Genomic DNA, 6000 nt, shown 5'->3' on the forward strand with positions numbered 1-6000 from the left:
TTCTTTTATTAACATAGCCACCCCACCTTCCCTTCCTTCTTGCCTGTCCTTCCTGATCGTTAAATAACCTGGTATGCTTAATTCCCAGGCATTGTCACCCTGCAGCCATGTTTCTGTAATGGCCACAAGATCATACCCATATGAAGTTATTTGTGCCATTAACTCATCTATTTTGTTACGAATGTTACGTGCATTCAGATAGAGAACTTTCAAAGATGTTTTGTGAAACTTAGTTCCTGCTTTTGCCCATTTTATTACTTTACCTTTTACTCCATACCTTCTGCCCCTTCCTGACATGCTCTGGTTTTAAATTTCCCCACAGCTACCTAAGTCAATGACCTTCTCTGTTGTCATTTGTATTATTTGCTCTCCAGGATCCTCCCGCTCACTAGTTAGTTTAAAGCCCTCTCTGCAGCCCTTATGATCCGCCAGGACACTGGTCCCAGCACTGGCCAAGTGAAGCCCGTCCCAATGGAACAGCTCCCTCCTGCCCCAGTACTGGTGCCAGTGTCCCAAGAAGCAAAACCCATTTCTCCCACACCAGTCTTTGAGCCACGCATTTAACTCTCTAATTTTATTTGTCCTAGCCAAATTCGCTCGTGGCTCAGGTAATAATCAATGGTTCTGCTTTTTAACTTGGCCCCTAGCTGCTCAAACTCCCTCAGCAGAACCTCCTTCCTTCTCCTATCTATGTCGTTGGTACCAACATGGACCACGACAACTGGATCCTCCCCCTCACACTCCAAGATTCTCTCCAGTCCAGAGGAGATGTCATTAACCCGGGCACCGGGCAGGCAACACAGCCTTCGGGACTCTCGCTCTCGGCTGCAGAGAACTCTATCTATCCCCCTAATGATACTATCCCCTACCACTACAGCATTTCTTTTAACATCCCCCACTTGAATGGCCCCCCGCTCCACAGTGCTGTGGCCAGGTTGCTCATCCTCCCCGCTGTCCCTGTTCCCATCCTCCCAGGGAGTAAGAGCCTGGAACCTGTTGGACAAGTGCAAGGGCTTCGGCTCCTCCAACGCTACCTCCTGGATCCCCGTACCTGCCTCACTTTTAGTCACACCATCCTGACCCTGGCAACGGACTGCATCTGAATTAATTAATCTAATTGGGGTGACTACCTCCTGATACACAGGGTCCAGGTAACTCTACCCCTCCCTGATGTGTCTCAGTGTTTGAAGCTCGGACTCCAGCTCTTCAACACGGAGCCGGAATTCCTCGAGCAGCTAACACTTACTGCAAATGTGATCACCGTGAGCATCAATGTTGTCCACCAGCTCCCACATATTGCAACAGCAACACATTCGCCTGATCTCCCATTCTATGTAATTAATTAAATTTATTAATATTATTCTTAAATACCCTCTGCCTCGATTCTAGATGGTGAATATCACACCTTAGAAAGTATAAACCAAGGAGATTTAAGCTTAGAAAGGGAGAAATACTTACCAACCAATCACGTACCCGCTTTGTGGTGACGTCACACCTTGAATACTTTTTACCTCTCTCCTTCCCTGAGATTGGAGATTGGTACGCCCACCTGAGCCTCTGGGGCCTCTTGTAGTCGCTCTGCCGCTCAGCTCCGCCTCCACCCGCTGCCGATGCCACACTGTGGCCTACCTGAGCCTCTGGGGCCTCTTGTAGTCGCTCTGCCGCTCAGCTCCGTCTCCACCCGCTGCCGATGCCGCACTGAGGCCTACCTGAGCCTCTGGGGCCTCTTGTAGTCGCTCTGCCGCTCAGCTCCGCCTCCACCCGCTGCCGATGCCGCACTGAGTCCTACCTGAGCCTTTGGGGCCTCTTGTAGTCGCTCTGCCGCTCAGCTCCGACTCCACCAGCTGCCGATGCCGCACTGAGGCCTAACTGAGCCTCTGGGGCCTCTTGTAGTCGCTCTGCCGCTCAGCTCCGCATTCACCCGCACCATATGGTGAGATCGGACTTTCAAGGGTTTTGTTTACAACAATCTGGAGATCGATTGGCTGCGGGGTTCCGAGCCTCGTAGACAAGCATGGGGCGATGGGACTTTTGGAAAAAATGTGGGAAATAGGTTGGCTTCATAGACATAGATATAGACATAGAAGGTAAGAGCAGGAGTAGGCCATTCGGCGCCTCGAGCCTGCTCCGCCATTTAATGAGATCATGGTCGATTATCCAAATTCAGTGTCCTGTCCCTGCTTCCTCCCCATATCCCATGATCCCTTTAGCCTTAAGAAATGTATCCAGCTCCTTCTTGAATATATTTAATGAATTGGTCTCAACTGCCTTCTGTGGCAGAGAATTCCACATCTTCACTCCTATCTGGGTGAAGATATTCCTCTTCATCTCTGTCCTAAATGGCTTACCCCTTATCCTTAGAATTTGACACGTTGTTCTGGACTACCCCACCATCGGTAACGTCCTTCCTGCATCTAGTCTGTCTATTCCTGATAGAATTGTATAAGTTTCAATGAAATCCCCTCTCATTCTTCTAAACTCCAGCAATTATAAGCCTAATCGACAAAACCTCTCTTCATACATTTTTCCTGCCATTACAGGTGTCAGTCTGGTGAATCTTCGCTGCACTCCCTCCATGGCAAGAACATCCTTACTCAGATAAGGCGACAAACACTGCACACAACACTCAAGGTGTGTTCTCACCAAGGCCCTTTATAACTGCAGGAAGACATTCTTGTGCTTTTACTCGAATCCTCTCGCTATGAAGGCCAACATACCATTTGTCTTCTTAAGCGCCTGCTGCATCTGCATGCTTACCTTCAGCGATTGGTGCACAAGGACGCCCCGGTCTCGTAGCACTTCCTCTTCTCCCAATCTATTCCCGTTCAGACAATAATCTGCCTTCCTGTTTTTGCCACAAAGGTGGATAACCTCGCATTTAGCGACATAATACTGCTTCAGCCATACATCTGCCCAATCACCCAACCTGTCCAAATCATACTGGAGTTTCTCTGCATCCTCCTCAGAGCACGCACGCCCACCCAGCTTTGTGTCGTCTGCAAACTTGGAGACACTAAATCAAGTTCCCTCGTCTAGATCATTAATACATATTGTGAAAATCTGGCGTTCTAGCACTGATCCCTGCGGTAACTCACTTGTCAATGCCTGCCCTTCGGAAAAGACGCATTTGTTTCAACTCTTTGCTTTCTGTCTGCCAACCAGTTCTTTATCCAAGTCAGTACCTTACCCCCATCCCTTATGCTTTAATTTTACACGCTAATCTCTTATGCGGGACCTTATGGAAAGCCTTCTGAAAGTCGAAATACACCACATCCACTGGTTTTCCCTTATCTATTCTACCAGTTACATCTGCAGAAAATTACAGAACATTAGCAAAGCATGATTTACCTTTTGTAATCCATGTTGATGTTGTCCGATCCTGTCACTGTTTTCCAAGTGTTCTGCGACTACATCTTTTATAATGGACGCTAGCATTTCCCCCACTACCGATGTCAGGCTTACTGGTCTATAATACCCCGTTTTCTCTCTAACACGTTTTTTAAATACTGGGGTTACATTGGCCACCCTCCAATCCATGGGAACTGTGCCAGAGTCTATAGAATTCTGGAAGATGACAAGCAATGAAGCTACTATTTCTACGGCCACTTCCTTAAGTACCCTCGGATGCAGATTATCAGGCCCTGGGGCCTTCAATCCCATCAATTTCCCTAACACCATTACCCTACAAATACTGATTTCAATCAGTTCCTCCTTCTCATTAGACCCTATATTCCCCGACATCTCTGGGAGGTTATTTGTTTCCTCCTGTTGAAGACAGAACCAAAGTATGTATTTAATTGGTCAGTCATTTCTTTGTTCCCCATTATAAATTCCTCTGATTCTGACTGCAAGGGACGTACGCTTGACTTCACCAATCTTTTTCTCTTAACATATCTATAGAAGCTTTTACAGTCAGTTTTTATGTTAACCAGCAAATTACTCTCATACTCTATTTCTCCCCTCTGAATTAATCCTTTTGTCCTCCTTTGCTGAATCATAAACTTCTCCCAATCCTCAGGTTTGCTGATTTATCTGGCCAATTTATATGTCTTCTCCATGTAACTTATGCTACCCCTAATATCCCGTGTTAGCCACTGTTGCGCCACATTTTTTGCTATATTCAGATCTCTGATTCAGTTTTGGCCAGCAACTGAAAGGGCACAAGGAAGCAGACGACGGTAAATTGATATGTGTTATTGTTTAATAAATGTTTATATGCATCTGATCAAGCTTCAATGAATGTTGAGACACTTTCATATCGACCAATTGAGTAAAATCGGGCGTCGTGTGAAACATTTCCCGCCTGCAGTACATGCCTTCGATGCTGATGAAATTGGACTTTGGCAGGGCGGCAAAAACAGACGGTAGCGCATCGGTCGGCCGTTATAAACTCCGCCCTTTATTCTGCGGCATTGTCTTCAGCAGAAGTGAATATCGGGAATAACAACAGAAAACGCTGGAAAAACCCAGCAGGCCAGGGCAGCATTCGTGGAGAGAGACATAGAGTTAACATTTCAGTTCGATGATCTTACATCAGAATATCGGGCTCGTCCTGTAATGGTCGACAAATGTGATTCTTTCTGCCTTACATTCCCGGGCCATGCCCACGTTCACCCCCGTCCATTCCAGCACATAATTTTGCGTCTGTTAACTATAATCGATATAAATCACTGCCTGGTAGCGCACATTTTTAGTTAGGCAGCGATTTCAGGTGCCGGGAACGAAAGCAGAAGAATTTCAAGCCCCTGTGTTGTTGTAAGATCAGCTCCGTTGATAGTTCATTCACTACAACACTTAAACAACTGAGCGTTCTGTATGAAGGGATATTTTACTGCCCTCTTCAGCTCCTCTCTGACTGTCATCTGTGTCAGTGCGTAACATGATGTGTGGGTCCAGGAGCTCATGTAGTCCCAGAGATGTCGGCGATGGTGAGGGCGTGGCTGTAACTTGGGAATGAATGATTGTTGGAGATCACTATCAATAAGAAAACTGCGATTTTGTCCATCTGCAACAGGATAGAACTGCCCTATACGGCTAACAACATAAGGATCGACCTCCACCGATTGGCCATCTCCAGATCTCCTCGCTGGTCCTTCTTACTCCGGTCTCTGAGAGCAATGCGAGCTCAACTTGCTAACACGATGTGCCATACCATCAGAGCATTGTAGAACAGGATCACGACATAGGTGAAAAGTGGGTTTAGGATGTGCTGGAGCCAGAAACATGCCACCCAACCGGGCAAGACAAAGAAGTTTGGTTTGGTGGCGTTGGTACTTAAAGTAGGAAGGGTCATTCCTTAAAACGCTCAACGTACACACGGTCGTTATTATCATGGTAGCCCTTCGCTCGGTGCAATAACGTCCTTTCAGCTTCTGGCAACAGAAATAAGAATATAAGTACATAAGAAATAGGAGCAGGAATAGGTCAGCTGTCCCATCGAGCCTGCTCCACCATTCAGTAACATCATGACTGATCTTGATCTCCAAGCCAATTCACAGCCCACTCCCAATAAACCATCACTCCATTACCTTGCAAAAAATTGTCTATCTCCACTTAAAATGTGTTTAGTGACCAAGCCTCCACAGCTCTCTGGGGCAGAACATTCCACAGATTTAAGAACCTCTGAGAGAAGAAGTTCCTCCTCATCTCAGCTCTAAAAGGACGACCCATTATTCGAAGACTGTGACTTCGAATTCTAGATTTCTCCATGAGGGGGAATATCCTCTCCTCATCTAACCTGTCGATACCCTCATAAGAACATAAGAAGTAGGAGCAGAAGTAGGCCATACGGCCCCTCGGGCCTGCTCCGCCATTCAATAGGATCATGGCTGACCCGAATCTAGACTCACGTCCACTTCCCTGCCCGCTCCCCATAACCCTTAATTTCCTTGTCAGCTAGGAAACTGTCTATCTCCGTTTTAAATCTATTCAGTATCTTATATGTTTCCATAAGATAACCTCTCATTCTTTTAAATGCCAATGAGTAAAGACCCAGCCTGC

Source organism: Somniosus microcephalus, unplaced genomic scaffold, assembly GCF_052327205.1.
Source record: "Somniosus microcephalus isolate GS21.2 unplaced genomic scaffold, FLI_Smic_1.0 unresolved_chr8, whole genome shotgun sequence".
NCBI lineage: Eukaryota > Metazoa > Chordata > Chondrichthyes > Squaliformes > Somniosidae > Somniosus > Somniosus microcephalus.